The sequence below is a fragment of the Cygnus olor genome, chromosome 10 (assembly GCF_009769625.2).
Source record: "Cygnus olor isolate bCygOlo1 chromosome 10, bCygOlo1.pri.v2, whole genome shotgun sequence".
NCBI lineage: Eukaryota > Metazoa > Chordata > Aves > Anseriformes > Anatidae > Cygnus > Cygnus olor.
Genome location: NC_049178.1, coordinates 19,125,518 through 19,145,454, shown reverse-complemented (window position 1 = coordinate 19,145,454; position 19,937 = coordinate 19,125,518). Strand labels below are relative to the sequence as shown.

The 19,937-nt window shown below is 39.2% G+C and overlaps 1 long non-coding RNA gene across 1 annotated transcript in view; it reads right to left on the bottom strand.

The window, feature by feature from the left end:
* The window catches only part of LOC121075647, a 48,444-nt gene extending 28,817 nt beyond the window's left edge, over nucleotides 1–19,627 (bottom strand). Inside the window, exon 1 of the long non-coding RNA XR_005823077.1 lies at nucleotides 19,474–19,627. This is a non-coding gene — a long non-coding RNA (uncharacterized LOC121075647). The remainder of the gene's footprint in view (nucleotides 1–19,473) is intronic.
* Nucleotides 19,628–19,937: the final 310 nt, after the last annotated feature.

The window sequence follows — 19,937 nt, the reverse complement described above, 5'->3', positions numbered from 1 at the left end:
AATGTGTCACAGCACAAATTGGCACGCTTCCTATTTTTGATATCATCTAATTCCCTGGGTCATTAGTTATATAATCATAATCATTTTTCTGCTGGGCAGATTGGTGTTATCTATCTCATCTCCTTTTCTCATCTCACCTCTTTAGTAGCGTTGGAGCAGAGATGGGAACATCCAAGTCCCTCAGGGCACCATCTGGTACTACCCTGTACAGAGAGGGCTAAATGAATGACATACTGCATGGTACTTCCTACTCATTATTTACTGATTCCTTATGTCGTTGGGGTTTTTAATTCATTCCATTACATATTTTTTAGTTATTTTGTTCTTCTCTTTATCCCATTTCCTTTATCCCCATATCTAAAGGCTCCACAGAGTGGGGAAAAAATGAGCCATGAGTAAGAATGTGATGTGCTGGAGGGTTTAGTGGATCAAGAGTAATATTGTGAACACAAGAACAAAGGAGATCATACAGGATCAACATTTAAACTACATGCAGGAAGCAACACACAAAATACTCAAAGTCATCACAAAATAACAGGGAAAGAATATAAATGTACGTATAGTACGAGGCACCTGCCCATGGATAAATGGTTATATTACACAGCCTATTAACATTAATAGATGAATCTTTTATATGTAAATAATACCAAGTCTAAAAGCTATTGTGTCCTTTCCAAAAGGAATTAAAATCCAGTCTGTACTGATGCAGAAACAATTACCAAATGCCTCTGGAGTTTCCATTACTGCTTGTGCACCAGCCTTTGTCTACCTGCACTGCTCTGAGACAGCGCTGCCTGTAGATAAAAGAAGCCTAACATTTGTGTTTGTTACTGCTTTATGTTCAGCTCAGTAAAACAGATTGTTATTTTTTTATTGTACTATGTAGCACCATAAATGTAGATGGCCTCTTAAAGAGAAATATCCCTCTTGCTAAGTAATTGTCAATTAAATTTGGTATTAATTATTCTTAATAGCCCAATCTCACGCACTGCTTCCAGGGCTGGGCTGCCCCAGGCTGCACTCCATGGCCCCAGGGGTGGCAGGGCCAGGGCTGCCCAGGAAGAGCTGGACCCACAAACCTCATGCCCGACATTTTGGGGGTTTAAAACCATTCCTCAACAGCACGCCTGGAGGGCGAGCGCCGCATCTGGCAGAGCCTGCAAATCCCCTCTGAGAGGGAAGACAAATGAAGCCTCAGGTGTTTTCCCCTCTGATGTGGAATCTAGTAAAGCTTGGCGGTTATTTCTAATGGATTAGTTTAGTCTGGCCTCCAGGATGGAGGTGCTGGCATTCCTCCGCAGCCTCTTCCATGCCTTGCTGACAATTTCTATGCACAAGTCAGTTTTGCAGCTCTGCCTTAGCAGTTCAGTGCTCACAAATAAGCGGGGCCTCATTAGGCAAGAGGCAGCGATGGTTGGAAACAAGACGACAAAGGCAGTGCCCACCCTGCTCCTGACCTGTCCTGCCCGCAGGGAGATGTGACCAGCCACCGTACTGCGTTCGTACTGACACAGGGCAGCTGTTCATCTTGAAATGGATGTCTACATTTGTCAAAATTTGCTTATCCCTTTTACAATTTGCACTTGTCATAGTACCAAGATGCATCGTGCGCAAACGGGGAGTCAAAGATACTCGCAATCAATCTGTCACCTTCCCTGTGCAATGAAAGGAAATGTTAAATGATGCTACAGATCCATGAAATTCAAGGGAATAATGTCAGCTCCCTAAAACGGGAGTTCTATTTTCCACAAAGCAGCCTCATATCAGAGATATGGCAAAACAGAATGTAGGATAAAATTCATAACAAACACATTAAAACAGATCCTTAGTTAGGAGACTGTAACAGACATTCTTGAGATGCCTCACAGCTATTCATTCTTCTTTATATCCATTTGAATGTTTCCCCCTTGGCCTTTTGTTTTCATTTTAGCTTTCTAAGCCTCTGTGCCATTCCAGAAGCCTTCCCCCCCGTCCCCCCCAGCTGTCCTTTCCCGTGCAGCCCTGCTCACTCTGCCTCTGCAAGACCCTTTCTCATGTGTTGATTACTCACTTGGCATGTGTTCTGTTTCTAAATTCTGTTTTGCTTCTTAAACCTTTTTATTTTTTTTTCCCCCTGGACTGATTCCCCTCTTTTCATTAAGCTAGACTTTTATTTATTTATTTATTTATTCCACCCCTAAAAAGAGCATTTTATTCTGGCCAAACTGAGGAGCTTTCCATGTTCTCATTTACAAATGTCACTGCAGCATGGCTGAAATTCTGCTCCAGCCCTGAATGCTGCACTGGCACAGAACAAAAGCCTTGCAGTGCCTCATACACCACTGTGTTGTTTTCCCTCGTTCCTCCTCCTGGCTTGCTTAATAGTAACAGCTTGCAATGACATTTTAGCAAAAGCCATGTTCTTTGCAGCTCCTCCCCCTGCTTACAGCGGAAATTAATAGTAATAGTCCATTTAAGAGAAGCCATGAAAGACTGGCCCTAAGCTAGAGAAGGAAACAGGCAGCCCCACATTCCTCCTCGACCTTCTTTATTTCAGTCCATCCCACTATCTGATATTTTTTTTTCCCCTCATCAAGTATTCAGCTGTAATTTCTAACCCTTCCATTCAGCACATTAGCTTCAGCAGAGTTCAGGGTGCACACGAAGGTGTCTGCATAGACCTGAAGGGATCAGAGATAATGTTTGCTTTCCCAGAACTAAAGCACTAAGTGCGGTTCTAGCAGAAGCGGTGTAAGATCATATTCAGCAAAAGGTTATCCAAAGCAACCTGCAATTTAATGTGGAGAAAAAAAAAAAAAAAAGAAAGAAAGAAAAAAAGCTATGCACCAGCTCTTGAGGCCTTATTTTTTCTTTCCTAGCAGCCATCTTACCCTGCTGACATTGTCCCATGTGTGCCCCCAAACCTCACCCAGAGCCCCTGGATGTGGTTGAAAGGAGGCAGAATAAATTTCAAGGGTTATTGCTGGTGTTGCTTGTTTTACTTATTCGCATACATAAGTGTATTCTTAGAAAACAAAATTAAGTTTGATATAAATTAACGTGCATTGTGAAAGCTCACTAAAGAAGCTCAGTGTTTTCTTTCCTTAGGTCGCCTGTGGAAACCAGCTCACCAGCAGATACCCCATCAGCAGGGGAATAAACTCTAGGGAGGGGGAGGAAGAGCCTGCAGGGGGACAGCACAGCACCACCGCTGCGCTCTGGTTCATCCGAGTCCACTGCACACGGACAAAAGAGCGCGCAGGCTGCTGCCGGCCACTGGCACCGACTGTATAGAGATATCAGGAGGCATCAGGAAGTCCTTGACTAATGGGCGAGAACTTCCTAGGCCTGATCCAACAGCGAGCTTAGCCAGTGGAAAGCCTCCCACCGACTGCTGGCATCTACGTTAGCCCTACAGAAAACAAACAAGATACCCCTCCAAATCACCAAGGGAATTACATAACCTTTGGTAGCTTCAAAGCGCTTTTCAGAAGCGATAGTGCTGTTTTCTGATGGAAGAGCCTCGCTTGGCTCCAGCAATTACTCTGACCTCCCCTTCCAATGAAGGAAGAGGGGTGACAGAAGAGCTGAACACCCAGCTCACGGCCAGCAGGCTGAAGGTCAGGCAGGTAAGTTAGCAAAACACAGGGGATGTTAAAGCTAGGCAGTTTTATAACAAGGCAGCATCCCCGTGTAACACGGAAAGCATCCTCAGCATCCCCAGCTTCTCAGCGCCTGAGCTGCCAGCACAGCCACCAGCCATAATTAATCTCATTTACCACTTTACACAAAGCAAAACAAAAACACAAACCATGCAACAAAACAGGTTTGTGTGGATTGGACTGTTGGTGTAAATTTCTGTCATTCCTCAAACTAACAGCCAAACAAAGCAGGGAGTAAAAGCTGAAACTTCTGTCCCCCAAAAGCCCAATTTGCCCTGATATAACTGGCAACATCGCATTGCTCATACAGGAACGATAAGGCTGTGTTTACAATAACTTCTGTTATCCATTTAGCATTTTGATTGCTTTAGTTTACGGAATAGCACAATAATAAACAGTGCTTTAAATGACCATAATTAAATGCCATATGTATGAAAGAGCTGAAGTGATTTATCACCCAAAAGCCACTAAGTGCTTGATCACTTCATCAGATCATTAATCTGTTTTCCAGAAATGTGCTTGCCACATATATACTCAATTGTAAACATTTTGAATGACTGGACATCAGTATATAGTCACGCAATTAGATCAATACTGGGTTAATTCGGTTTATACATTCCATCAGATATTTAGTGAGGTGTTAAGATACTTTTCTTTTATTAAGGTAGATGAGTAAATCTTTTTGTGAACATATAGATCAGTGACTGACCAACATGAAATAGAAAACCCTTTATATTGACAGCTGCCACGTTGTCCTCAACTTCTACTACTAAAAATTTTAGAGACAAACATAGCCTGTTTCTAATTTCTTCTCTGCTATAACGAAGGTACTTCCTGAACGCATTGGGTTGGATTGCTACTTCCTTGCTACTTCACAGTGTCTCTCTTGCCTTTCTTTTGACAGAAGTTTGTGTTGTGGTGCCTACAGACGTCTCTTCTACATCCAAAGAATTTTTGGTACAAATACAGTACTAAAAATAAACACGTACACTATGGAGAATGTCAAAACAATCTTAAATGTTAAGGACAAGGAAACATCCTCAACAAACAGCAGCCTGTAATCTAAATTAAGAAGCAAAATAAATATGAGTTCTTCGTTTCAACTTCTTCTGTAAAAGCTGCCTTCTCATACACTCTCTTGGATCATTTGAGCTTCTTTTCAGCTCCCCTAGCCTCTCTCTCTCAGAGGGAACAAGTATTATAGAATGCTGGGCACACCACAGACTTAAGCCTTTCAATTCTATTTTATGCTTTTAAATTCCATATGTCTGATAGCCTTATAACAACCTGGATAGTGAGAAGACAGTAGAAGTTTGGGATTGTTAAAGAAAACAATCAACAGAGGAATCAAACCACATGGCTGAGGGCCTTCCATGAAACCACCTAATTATCTTGTCAATGTTGTGTCTTGTACAAGAAGTAATCCCTCAGCCCAACGTCCTTAATTTACCAACTCTCACCACGTAACAAGGTCATCCTTATTAGCACCTCCCCAAAAATCCAGTCTGATACATTTTCTCACTATTTCACTTGGCATAGGAAATACCTTCTTCAGCTCAATGCGTTGGCCAGAGTCAGCCTCCAATTTCCCCTCCCAGTTTAGCTTTAGCACATCTAGTCTACTCCCAAGCTGTTCCCTCACCAGCCAGCTTGCCAGAATCTCTTTAAGACATCCTTCTTCCTGACTAGCTGTGCTTCACCTTTTTCATAACTTTCTGAGCAGCCTCACAGTAAACACGAGCAGTTCTCTGAACACCTGCCTGGCCAGGGACCCTTTCTTTTTTGTTCACCTTCAGCAGATTTGTGACAAAAATACAGCCAAGATGAAATAAAAAAGACCAGATTGAGAAGTTTTGCAGGCAGTCCAGAATGACTTTGTTCACCTTCCTATTATTGCTAGTTAGAAAACAGAGGTAGTTCATTACACCTCTGAAGGCTGTCTTCTGATGCCACTCTCTTCTACTTACAATACAGAAACTGCCCAAGTACAAGCAAACCGATCAACCCAACCTCATCTGTGTGCTTTGTAGCCTGTATATACAATACAAGTGGAATCACAATGAACGTTTTAAGGAAACAGGAAAATATTAGCACTAAAAAAATAAAAAGGGAATGTCATAGCAATATTTGGTTATGTAGTTTGCATACAAATTCTAGTTATATAATATTTATGTACTTCCGAAATGATCAGTTTCATGAAAGCCATTGCTGGTCTTCAATGCCTCCTGAATCCTGCCTTTTGACTCTTGGCAAAGAAGATAAATTAATTACCTGCTTAGTATTCTGGGTTTGCTTTAGTAAAATGAGCAGCCAACTTTGCAGTGGGCCAAAATTCAAACAGGAACTCAATTCATGCAAAAGAGATCAGCCTCACTTTTCAGCCTTAAAACTTGGATACGCACCATACTGTCTCAACAGCATCTGTCAGCCAAGGGGGTGATAGCTGAACAATGCAAAGCAAACATCCTCGGCAGCAGCAAAGGAGAGCATGTTTGCCATGATTCACTGCACCATGAAGTGCATTGAAACCTGTCTTACAACATCTAAAAAGGTCTCTTTTATTAAAGCACCCGGCTTCCTATGTTCTTCCTGAAATAGGTTGTAAATGCCATGTGCCAAAGACCAGTTTGCTGGCACTTGTGGAACGGCCAGTATGGAAACAGAATGACTTTGTCATAGGGCAGGAAAATCATTGTCGAAAACTTCAGGGGATACTTACATTATTAACTGGATCCAGGGAGTGTTCTTTATTGGAAACAACACTCTCCCTTATCCTAAATTCAAACTTTTTTAAAAAAAATGTAGGTATTGATAACTTATTTAGTGAAGGCATTTCTCTGTCCCTCATAGAAGATGTGACACAAGGAATCTTTGCGATATTTTACAGTTCTAATTTCACATTGCTTCCAGAAAGCAACTGAGGGTCAGTTTGAGGCTCTGATAGCCATAAAGAGCTTGGGGACTGGCTGGAAGTCACAAAACCTTAACGCGTTCATAGCAAGTGCCAAGGGGAAAACAGATGCAAGAGCTTGCCTGAAACTTCAGGACAGTCTCCTTGCTCAGACAACTGAGGAAAAGAAGAAAAAAAGAAATAAATGAAGCCAAACCTTTGCACTAATCCCAAGTGAATATAATGGCACTTAATGGCCACATTTCCTTTGGGATTTCACACTGACACCAGTATTGTTTTGAAACAACAAACTTGTCATGATACTTGCACAGAAACAGTCACTTAGCTCGTGTTAACCATAGGCTCGTGTTCTGAAAGACATCTTCTCCAGCTCATTACCAGCAAGTATCTCACCAGCACGCGACAACATGACAAGACCTACCTATTCCAGTGGTGTGGCATAAGGAAGTGTAATTGGGAAAGCACATCTTTCGTTTTCCAGTTTGCTTTCTTGTCTAGCCACAGTTATGATACAGTAAGGCAAAGAAATAATAAAACTAAAAAAGCCCCAGAAATCTTGTAGCAGCGCAACCTTTTTATGTCTTCCTCATATCAAGGAATGAGCAAACAATAACATATTTGTGCAGAGAGAACTTCTTATTGTACAAATAAAGAACGGCTTTGGATTTTCACCAGACACAGACCTTTCCTTCTTCAGAGAGGGCAACTGTAACACCAACTGTTTACCCACAAGAACAATCAAGTAATTGCTCTGCTCTGAAAGCAGAGATTAAAGTAAAAGAGACAAATCAGCAACATATACAGATAAGATGGTGGGAGGAGTCAGAAAAAGATTAGTCACTATGGATAGTTTTTCCACAGCTTCCAAGTATGTTAGGAAACCAAAAAAGGCAGGCCTAAAATACATATCAAGGTAGTTACTGAAATACATAACCAGAATTTGTGAACTCACATTGTTTCCTCCCATGAATGCTTGTCCTGATCCTTGTTTCAAAAGGTGAAAATATTGAGGGGCAATAGTACAATATGGAAAAAGAATTAGAAAAGCTGATTTGGAATCTCAAACAATTCATTTATGTTGTACTTGGAAATCACTTTTAATGGAAATAAAATGTGAAATACAGAGAACCTTACTTGTAGCATTTAATTACCCATCTTAATTAACTTGAACAATGAAATAATCCTATTCCTATTTAAATAGAGCATTTTGCATACTGAAATATGTAGCACAATTAAAAAGAAAGGCTATATGACTCTTGGAGATGAAAAAATTAATCCTGAAACCTGCTTCTATATAGGCTAAGGCAGCAATTCAAAAGTATTGATTAGATTTGATTTCTATGCAGTGAAATTACTATGAATTCCCACATCTTGCCAGGATGCAGAAAAATGAGAAGTAATTGTCTTCTTCATTTCTCTGATCTTTATTAGATGGTATTCTGTGCCAGTTTATTGCTGTTATCACTCCAGTCATGCTGGAATTTGTTGCTGTGGCAATGCAAAACACAATACAATGAGAGGATTATAGCAACTGCAAACATTCAGATGAGTGATGGTGGATAATCCAAAGGAAACAGCCAAAGTCCCCAAACCTGTATACCCGGAGTCAGATTGCTAAAGCCTATGTACAGGTACCAAAGCCACCTGATTACCAAAGGCATTAAGCACTTACAGGTTGCATTTAAACCCTTGCATTAAAGCAGCAATCTAACACTCTGTGTAGCTGTCAGCACGTGGAGAAGGGAAGCCTACCTTTTGGGGCAGAGACAGGCTGGAAGGGACTCTCTCCATCGGCTCCCACAGCCACATCCAAAGCAGTCAAATTGCATCATTAGGCAACCAGACAATACTTACTGTAACAAGTGTTGTGATCAAAGCTGCTGAGACCTCAACCTATAATTATGTCAATGAAAGTCAAATGCCATACATTGTTCCCTGGGTGAGATACCTAGCAAAGCTCAAGAAAACTTCGTAAGTGCATTATAGCATTAATCTTCTACAGCCTACATAGCAGAAGCAGACACAAAATGCCTCAATAAGTTTTCTGATAAGGCCTTTTCCAAAATCAAATTATGCCTTCATTGATTGTTAGGTGTAGCAGGCTGGAGAATCAGCTTTTGACAAAGTATAACTGGAGAGAGCTGAGGATCTGATGTGCTGCAGCATGTCATAAAAGAGAGAGGTATCCTTCTTGAGATTTCTGGAGCAGGGGTAAAATGTAAAAATCTATATTTTAAGGAATTTGTATGCTGAATACATAACACAAAACATTCTGATATTGAGGGACACAAAAGGGTGAGAGTCTGGGGACAAACCTTCAGATTAATTCTTACTTCCTCCTTACTTTCCTAAATCCAAGCTCTTTGTGAGTCCTTTCTCAGGAAGACCACAACTGTCTGAATTAATCTTCCCAATCTATCAAAGAATATTTCTCCAGTGCTTCTCATTATTATTAAAAAGCTGTACAACTCTCATAGAACAAACTACAACAAAACCTCCTTCAAAGCCTGTTGTGCTATGTTCCACCTTACAATCCAAATGTTTGACTTCTATTTCTCATTACATTATTATCATATCAAAACTCAGTTATAGAAATGTGTGGGTTTTTTTTTTTTTTTTAAAGAATAAGATATTTCGTCTTGGCAGCTCACTACCAGATTTGTTCATCTTTGTGTTTTCATCAGCTCTGTCTTTTTCTGCATGTTTGATGTTCTGCTATACAACACACACAAAACCAGGAAAGAATGGCTTTATTTCCAGATGTATAGAACAAAAATGACTAAACACTGATTTTTTTTTCCCTCCAAGTATTTGCCTGACCTTTTGCTCTCTTCCAGAACAATGAGACATCCTCAACCAGCATAAAGCAATCTCTCACAAATAAACTCATCACAATACTTGCAATTACTGGCTGCAGCCACAATGATTTTTGATCCAATGGGGAAACATCAGCATACGAACATTTGTCAGGCAAATTTTTTTGGATCTTGATCGTAAACTTCCAAAGTCTTCTGTGCATTTGTCCATTTCTGACGTACAGAACACCACCTTCCAAAGTTGTTCTGTGTTTTTTTTAGGGTGCTATGAGATGAAGCAGCTGCATCTTAACAGAAGCTTGAAGCCTCAGACAATCCTGGAGCTCTTTACTCAAGGGGAGTTAATATACTTTGCAGCCTTAAGGGACATAAAATAAATGTTGGACCTGACGATCTTTCAAGGTCTCTTCCAGCCTGGCTTGTTCAATATTTCTATTAAAATATTTTATGTTGTTAATATGATTCAATGTAAATGAACTGCCAGCTTCCCTTTCTTTCCTGAAAAAGGTAGAAAAAAGAAAAAACTACGACTTTCTTGGTACTGTTTATTTGGAAAGAAAAGGAACAGCATGGCAAGGAAAATAGCAATGCTAATTTCTGGGGCCAGGGCTTGTATGTGTTTTGATCACTTTCTGAAGATGACAAATATATTTTGATAATACATTCAACTGAAAAATGCAGTTTGTGTAAACATGGATTCTACTATTTTTTTTCCCCCACAAAAACCCTTTTTGGTGTCTGCCAAATGATGAACTTTTAACAAGAGAAGAAAGTGTCCACATACATACAGAAATTGTTGATTTTATGCATTCAACTTTGCTTTAAGGTGTTGTGGTTCATCCTGGCAGCCATACACATTCTACTCAGAGGTGGATTCAGAGACTCCCTGCACCTGGCTTTTGGTCTCTGCCACGGGATTGAGCAGCTGGAACAATTTCGCAACCCTATGCCCATGAAGCATATTGTGTTTTCTGATGATAGCAGAGATGGAAGAACCACTTGGATCACACCAAATTGCTGAGGATTTCCCTTCCCAAGAAGGATGAGGTTTGGATGTTGGGACAGTCCTCTCACACCAGAAAAGCCTGCGGTGAAAACAGACAGACTTAATTCGAACAATAGAGCTCACTACTGGGCTTACAGCATATGGGAACAGAGATAAGAGAAGTCCCCAAGCAGTTCAGCCTCGAATTTTTTGCAAGAAAATAGATGTGGCCTTACGAAAAACCCAGATGTGGACTTGCACTGGTGTCTTGCTCCAAAAGGACTGCTCAGCTACTAATTTGCTGTACATCTCCCAAGACAGACTGTGAGAGCTGGTGGCATCCAGCAACAAAGTCCCCCGCTCCACTTCAAGCAGGCATCAGAAAATGTTGCTGCAAGTTTTGAGCAACTTCAGCCATACAATGAGAAGTTAAGTGGACAAGCACAGCCTTGGTTCGGTCATTCTGGGTTCAAGGGGAAAAAGAGCATGACATATAGTTGGTGCTTGCTGGTTAATTTTGTACTTGCTGCCCAGAGTAATATAATTTATTACATAAAAACCAGCCAAATACGAATCACTCTATCTGACAACGAAGAGCTGGATCATGAGCTGTGGTTTCTGAGCCGTCCTCCCTGGTGCACAGCTCTGCCCCACAGCCATGTTGCCCTCCTGCCAGCTTTCCTCAACACATTCCTTACACTAAAACCTAACAACAAACCCATTTTCTGCTCAGATAACATTCTCCCGGAATTGCTACAGCTCTTCTTGGCTGTAAGCATCCGTGGAAGAAGTTATGATGCAAGGATGGCTTGAGAGCATCCCACCTCTCGTCAGACATAAACAAATACCTGTTCCTTCGGATTACAGCACTTCGGGGAGCAGAGGAAGCTGCATTACAGCACTATTTAAACACAACTGTTATTTTACATTTCTATTGAGAATTATTTATCAGCAATAAATCCTGTTGCGATGTCTGAGAAATCTTTGTATTTAATACATGTGCTGCCTTTTAAGAAAAAGAAAGATTTAAGGGCTCTGAAATGGGTGGCAAAGTAGCGAAATGCAATTACTGAGTGCCCTCTAGTGATGCCAGGAGGGAAAAGCTCTGCCTGCATTTCAGGTGGAGGTCCTGAAGGACAGTGCCACACACACTTGCAGTGAGGAAATTCACATTTTTTTAATTGATCTTAACTTCTGTGTGCATTTCATTCTTGCATTTACAGAGAAATGCAATTTATAGCATTTTGGTCAAGCTCAGTAGAACAGTCCCAGCAGCACAAATCAAGAGCAAGATACAGCTTTCCTCTATACTAGACTTGGAAAAAAAATAAAAATCAGATGTTACACTCTACATTTATCCACCGTTGTTTTACTTTCCGAGCCAGACAAACATATTGAATCCTTCCTATTACTATTATATATTCTGTACAGCAGCATCTCCTAGTACAGCAGGATCTAGCAGTCCCATTGCACTAGACAGTAAAAAAAAATGAAAACCTCAAAGAACATATATGTTAATTTAAAACAAAAAAAATGTAGGTAAATTAAAAAAAGATTTTGATAGAGACTTGAAATATGAGCATGTTTTCTGAAATAATAAAGTACTAGATGTCAGTGCAGAAGTGGGGATGCCTGGTCTAGACTAACTGCTCCCATTTGGTGAGTTCCCAAGGACAGCTGTGGCTACAGCCAACATTCCTCTCTTACCTAACCACCCTGTATTCCTCATTCCTCTGCTGAGGAATTGTCCTCTTACACACACCTCATAGAACATCCTTTTTTTTTGGGGGGGGGAGGGGGATGCATTTTGGCAGCCATGTATTTCTGTACTAGCTCAGGTTTTAAGGCAAGAATAGGGCTTGGGTTTACTGGAGTGGAGGTGGAGTTTTCCCCCAACCCGCCCCATTCCCTTTATTCTGCTTCCTTCAGGTCGTTTCTTGCACACAATGCCCATGGTTTTACCCAGGCTTTTCATCAGGCCCAGTAACACAGGCTTTCAGCCAAGTTTGACACTACATTTGACAGACCAGAAATCATTGGATTTTAAGACAGTTTATGAATCTGTGAACTGCATTAAAAAACAAACAATTCATGGAGCACATGCCTTGAGGTATGAATAATTCAGATATCTTGCACTGTTTCAGACATTTTTTCCCCCTCTGAAGTTCCAGCCCATTTGTGTTAGCATTACAAAATACACCGCTTGTGAAAGAGATATAAAATATCTGGCTCACAAGGTCAGCATAAGTGGTTAATAACAATTCATTAATTAACCTGTGTGATATTCTGTTAGCTTCCCTGTTGGTTCTTGGAGGTGGGGAAGAACGCTTTCTTCCGATGACGGAGCATCATGTTCTATAATTATGGCTGCCGCATGTGACTGATTTCAGTACCATTGACTTCAAGACTATAATTACCAGGTTTCTTTATGGATGAGTCAGTCATCTAACTGTATGATTTAATTTGATTGATCACCATGCTATAACATTTGCAAATCAAGCACCGCAGGACAGACATTTTCTGGTTATACACCCACATATCGGAGTTATTTCTAGAGCACACATCTTTGTAAAGTCCTTGTAATGGCAGTATTACTATACACACATCTAGAGAACCTACAGGGGCAGTCAGTGAAGTTGCCAAAAAGAGTAGAAGTATAGCACTGTTCCTGATTTATCAAAAATCACTTTTTAGATCAAATATAAATTTGTGTATTCTCTTGAGTCCACAAACTTCAATATTATAGTAAAGGTATAGGAAAAAAAAAATAAGACACCTCTCCAAAATTGTTATTCCACTTCGCTCCCCATGTAAAGGGCTTACTACAATGGCAAATTATTTGCTAACCTGGGCATAGAGGGAAAGCTCCGCAGGATTTGTAGGGCTTGTCTGGCTTCTAATTCTCAACAAAGAGGAAGACAAGACTTAGTTACCAGTCCCAGAGAGTCTCAGCCTAAGACTGATTAACATGCATCGCAAACATTCCTTCTGGCTGGGAAGATACTTGACTGTCATCCCACCCACCCAGCCCAAGGCATTTTTAACCATCTCTGCAATAGCAACACTGCACATGTCTGAGTCAGCACAAAGTGACAGGTTTGAAAAATAGCTAGCAAAAACTGATGGCAGGTCTAAAACATCGTTTTACTAGAGGAATAGCTTTTGTAAGTTTAAAGAGCTTGCTTTCCTTATGAAAAGGAAACGCTTGAATGACATGCACACCATTTCTAAGCATACATTTACAGTCTCTTGCGTTTTGTCACTAACCTTTTTATGTATGATATAGCTGTAATGATCTGTACAAAGTGTACTAAGTGTGTATTTGCTTCCCAATGTGGCTTATTTTCCTTTCACCACAATGCTGGGGTGGGGGAAATCTCTGTTAATAGAGAGTGTTTCTTAGTGGAAGAGGCATAGAAAATGTGTCACTCTGAATAAGCCTTTTCACCCCTTCTCAGCAAGAGTACAATTTGGATAACAACTTGTATATTGAAGAGTAATTTACAAGTTTTCTTAGGAGTTTTTCTTTACATGAAGTGGAGCTGTTTAAGTGTCAGAAAGGTCTCATTTATTATCCTGCGTACACGTTTAGGTTAATTGCAGGTACACTTCATACTTCCTCTGCACTATCATTGGCCACTGCTTAATTCAGCATGAGTTTCACTCTCAGCCAACTATTTACTGTATTAAACTGAAGAGCAAGAAAGATTGGAATTCTCTATTTTCTTGGCATCATACTGCTCTGCTATATCTAGTTCTAGTCCAGCCAAAACTTTTCAAAATACCAGCAACAGAATTTTGACCGTGATAGTTACACCATTGCACAGAAGGTTAATGAAAAATGACACAGTGTTACTCAAAAAAAAAAAGTGTTATATTCATTTTCTGAAGAGATGCTGGCTTAGATTTGTTATACTCACATAGGTAAAGCTCCCAGTGAATGCTACACCAGACAGCTAAGTATTACACAGTAATCACCCTGCCAAATAGGAGCTGCAACTAAATAATTCACTAAGTACGAGGGCTGATTGGAAATTCAGTGGGATAAAAACTCATGAAAGATATGATAAGCTGGTAAAATGATTTTTGAGAACTGCAGCACACTTGAAATCACCTGTATTTCGCAAGCTTTTGTCAGGTGTGCCATCAATAACATGCAACTATATGATTATGAGGACTGCTTTCATAATCAAAGCAATCTCAATCAGTGAAAATACTCAATGCATTTTGCAGAGCTAATTGTAATTTCAGGTAGGGGGCAGGCAAAAGTAGAACTGGTCTTTAAAAAAAAGAACCAGGGATGGGCTACAGACAACAGATTTGCTACTCAGTATATCATTTAAAACCCATTAAAGTTAATGTACTTCGTATTTCAGTCTTAACATGACATACATACAGGAGAACCACCAAGAGTTTGTGGATGTGTTTATAACCTACAAAAAATATTTGGAAAACAAGTTATTTAGAGTTCTATGAAAAGAAGGTTGCTTTCTACGTCACGATTTTTCATCATCTCTATTATGCACAAAGTAATCTTTCATCAAGTGCATTTATCTATTAAATAAATAAGGAAAAATGAGTGTCATTAAAATTTCCACTAATGAGGACTTTTTTCTTTCATGAAATGTTAAGCAAAATATATTATAATAACTGGAACAAAATAGAAGTTTTGTGGGTTTCTTCAGCCAGTCTCTCCAGTCTATCAATGAGTGAAACCTGAGCTTTGTGCTCAAACCAGAATAAATAAATAGTAATTAAAAAATTAAAAAGCTTCCACACATGCAGTTTCATAGAAGTACATGCATGAAATTTGTGTGTGGACAGGCATTTTTAAAGGAAATCTTAAGACTTCTAAAATACATATACAAAATACAGTGGTATGTGAAAATGTTCCAGACATTCACAGAAGCAATAAATAATCACCCAGGAAGAAACTTATGAAGAAATAAATACCTTTAGAGTTTCAGGCTCCTATTAAACCTGAGGTATTCTCTGGTAGAGCTTCTGCACTCATAACATAAGATGTAGGGGGGAAAAAGAGGATTTCTGCTCATTCAGTTCATGCTAGCCCACGTTAATGCCAGAAGCTTAGCCCAGGAGCCCTGGCATCCCACTGCTGCCCTGTGGGAACGCAGCAGCAATGGGGGCTCTGAGGCAGGTGCCTAGCTCGGCTGCACAAGGATGTGCCACTGGAAGCACTGGTTACCTGCAGGAGCTACGAAAGGACAAGCCGTGACCTTTACATGATCTTCAACTTGATTGTTGAAGATGTGTAAAAATCAATGCCTTCTTGCTTGCATGAATACTTTAATAGCGTACATCTCTCCAGAGGGGGGGGGCAAAATAAAAAAAAGATCATAGATGTAACCGCAGAACGGTTATTTTTTTATTTTTTTATTTTTATTTTTTTTTTTTTTTTACACATTTCATAGTGGTTTTTATTTCTACATTGTTTGCACGTTTGTTTGGTTTTTCCTCATTTTCAGGATAGCAGTCACCCCATAGCTGTCATTTGGTTGCATCGAGCCCAGCACAAGGCCACAGAAGAGAACAACAAACTAACCTCCCATGGCGAGCCTCTGAGCTCATATCAAGTCTACTTCAGTGGCAGGATATTCTACTCAAGACTGCTCCTTTAAACTGATTAAATAAATAATTAAAGCAAGCATTAAACATTACTAGTTGTTTTAAAATAAAAATTTCAGACCACCTTGCCCAAATAATAAAATCTTTGGTTCTTTTCCACTTCCCTGATTCTTCCCTCCATTTTCTGTTTCCAGCCTTGAGTCACAGAATTACTGTGCTCAGCTTTTTCATTATGTTCTCATCTTGGCAGGAGTCTTGATGACCACTGTGATCAACAGGACCCTCAGTACAGCATACTCTGAAAACAACTCTGCTCTTGTAGACCCCCAAGGGCTACAGAACAGGAAAATCTGTTTGGGTGGAAACATGGGGAAAGTAGGCTGAAGCATGAAGAGAGCAATTCCTATTCCTCCATACCACAGAATTCAAGCAGAAAATTATGCGTTCAAGTGGTAGCGAAATCCTGCCTTTGAGATGATGGTACATTCTTTCCAATTACCATGATTAGAGAGAATCAGAGAGAAATTACCCTGTACAAGACTGTTACATGTAAAAGTAAAAAATAATAAGATAGTAACAAATTACAAAACTTAAGCTACCCTGATGTTCAGCTCATCATTATTATATTCCTTACTATGTATTCAAAGGCAGATTTGAAATAATTAGAGTGCACAGATCTTACCTAGTGGATTACATTCATATATAGTTACAAAAAATAAAACATAATGGCTCTGAGACAGTCAGAAAGTTAAACCTGTGAACGATGTGCTGAATATTTTAATAAGAAGCAATAATCAAACCTGACTTTATTCTATTTGAAATATTTAATTCTATAAATTTAACAGGAAGAGAGTAAAGCAGTAATTCCAGAACAAATAATGTCTTAATATATCACTGCTCAATACCATACTGGAATGCATGTTTTCCACAGGTGTTACTTGTAGCTCAGTAAATTATGACTAATACTTAAAGATATCAGAGATCTGATCTATCTGGATGTAGTGAATCTGGAAAACAATAGCATAATTCTTTATATATCTCCTCTAATGAGCCCAGACAGCAAGAGCTGAATGAATAAGCCAGATATTAGATCTGTACTGTGTTTTCGAAAATTAAAAATTCAATGTTTCAAACCCAATTGACCAAAATTAACTTTCCTTCAAGAAAACTGCACCAAATGAAGACATTTAACCTGATCTTAGAAGCCATAAACCACCATCTGCTTCTACATAAATCACATCGGATATACCTGTTTTATATTCCACACCTGAAGAACATCACCACAAAATGGATTAATATTTTGAGCTCATTGGTTGAGAGTTAGGCCACATAAAATTTACACAGCTTCATCTGAGCACTAGTAAACTGGAAAGAAAAAAAAAACTGTAAACACCTTTCTGTGCTTTTATTAATGCAAAGTAGAATTTAACAGCCCCAACACAACAGTGAACCCTATGGGCAGAAGCCTGCAAGAAAGTCTCTGACCACACAGTGGGACTGGCAACAACTCCTGTTTCTGACAACCTGGCTAGAGGGAGTTGCCGTGCTTCAGCAGTGGTTTTCCAGAGAGACCTTTATTTGTATGCCTGATTTTCAACAGATAATACCTCAAAGTATATACGCTGAATGAATATTTGATGGTGTGTTAATCATGGTGACGTTGACTACAGTTTCCAATTAGACTTCTTAAGAAATACCTTCTTTGGGGAAAAAAAAAAAAGAAAAAAGAAAGATTATCATCTGTGAACGTATAAGTTACAAATTTGCAGTTGTTCCATCACGTCTAAGGATGAAATGTGGCATGATCATAGCAAGCAACCAGTCCCCAATGAGACACCACTATATCAAAAATTCTCCATTAATACATTACAAGCAATTTTAGAGTTTGCCACCTAAAGCATTTTAACAAACATCAGCATCCGAAAGATGACAGACATTGTTTATCCTCTCACTATGCTCAGAAGATATGGTAACTGGCAGAAGCATAAACCACAATGTAAGAAAAATCACCTGAATCCGGTTTTTGTTTGGAAATGTTTTAATGCCTTCTATTACTTCCTATGTACTACAGGCACAATGATTATTTTTGTTTGTAACATCCCAAAACACATCTAAGTAAATTGACTTCTCTTCTTCACCTGGCATTTTCATTACCATTTTGCTCTTTTTCACATTAGTGAGCCCTATTTTTCCAAGGCTCATTTTGTGGCAGAAGATGATGCTTGGAAGATATTTTTTATAGACTTCTGCTATAGTTTGAAATTCACAAAATCATTATATTCTGATTACCTGAAACACACACAGACTTTAATAATGTAACAATTACATGGGTCAAAAATACAATGAGAATGAATTGCTTCATCAAATTTTAAATGATTAAGGACAAGCGATTTTGATTAGCTAGCTCTGCTACCTTCATCATAATAACACAGGGAAACATTGCTAACAAAAATCCAACCTCAGCATCAAGCTTATTAACCCTTTTACTTTCTAGATGTGCTGAGATCAGTATAGAAACTCTACTGCAAATAGGGGCTTACAATCCCTTTATAAGCATTTATCTTGGGGCCTTTTTCTGGGGAACCCATCATAGCTCAACTGAAAACAAATAGCAGCACAATAGAGAAGTTATTAATAAGGTATTTAAACATCCATAACTTTCTGGCTTGAAAGGGTAGGTACACTGTTATGAATGCTTTCATGAACCATTTATACATCCACATATAATACTGAGTATGTGACCAGGAAACTATGCTATCCTTCTTGCGTTTAGCAGCAGGGGTAGGTCTGAAGAACATATGATGAAGATCAAGGTTAAAAGTTGAATTTGCTTGGCTTATGTTAAACATATATAATTACTTGCTAATTACAGAAGTGGCTTCTGAGAAAAAAGATAAGGTACTTAAAAAACTTCGTTCTGGACACCACATGGTTATCACCTAATTATAAAAGCACTATTGCTCAAGATCTTCAAAATATCTCTACATAAAAGACATCCACCTCTCATTAAAGTTTTTTGCTCTATTATAAAAGCATTTTCTCTGCTTTAGCAGAGACGTCTTCATTTTTACACTGAGACGTAACAGGCACAATTAAAGATTTTGTGCTGTTCTAGAAGTGAGTCTAGTTTTCACGATTCAAATTCACTAGAGAAGAAATAAAGCAAGGGGTTATGAATTTAATGTAATGCAAAATTCAATACAGTTATACTTTCAAACATTTTTCACCTAATAAAGGTCATTAGCTTACAAAGTATCAAGGAAAATTCAAAACAAGTTGGAATCTACCTTTCCATACCATTAAAAAAAAAAAAAAAAGACAAATAGCAAGATTCAGATCTAATCAGCAAGTTATGACAATAGTCAGATGCAGGCAAAGTGGCAAAACCTTAGACCTGGGAAAGATCCATATTCAAGTAACATCTCCCACACAGCACAATCATGACATAATCAAACTTATACTATTAAATGCTCTACAGTAAACAGGTCAAAGGACTATTGCCCATCACACAGACACACAAGAAGGAGTTCATACCTCCCAACCTCCAGCCATGATGCTCTACAGGAAACAAGGCTTGCTCTCTTTCCCCTGAAAAAAAGAGGGGGACTCCCAAAGGCAATTGAAAATACAAATCTAAAACAGGTGCTCTGAGTTTCTCCTAGAAAACCTCTTCTTCTTCCACCACTTATAACCCTTCCCCCAACCTCACCCCTTTATAATTACCTATATGAGCTTTACACATGACTCTAAGCAGTTAGGAGTGCCTGTTGCACTGGCATTTCAAGGTGTAACAGATTCGTGGAGATGTAACTGTCAAACCAGTTTAACAGCCAGCTGAAAGCAATAGGGATTGAAAGATTAAGTAGCAGAGAATAGATCTATTGACATTTTATGGGATGGATCAAGGCAAAGAAAAGGGCATCAATACACCAGGCTCCAATCTGATTAGAATAAAAAACATTTCTAGCCAGTAGAAATTCATCACTAGACACTGAGAT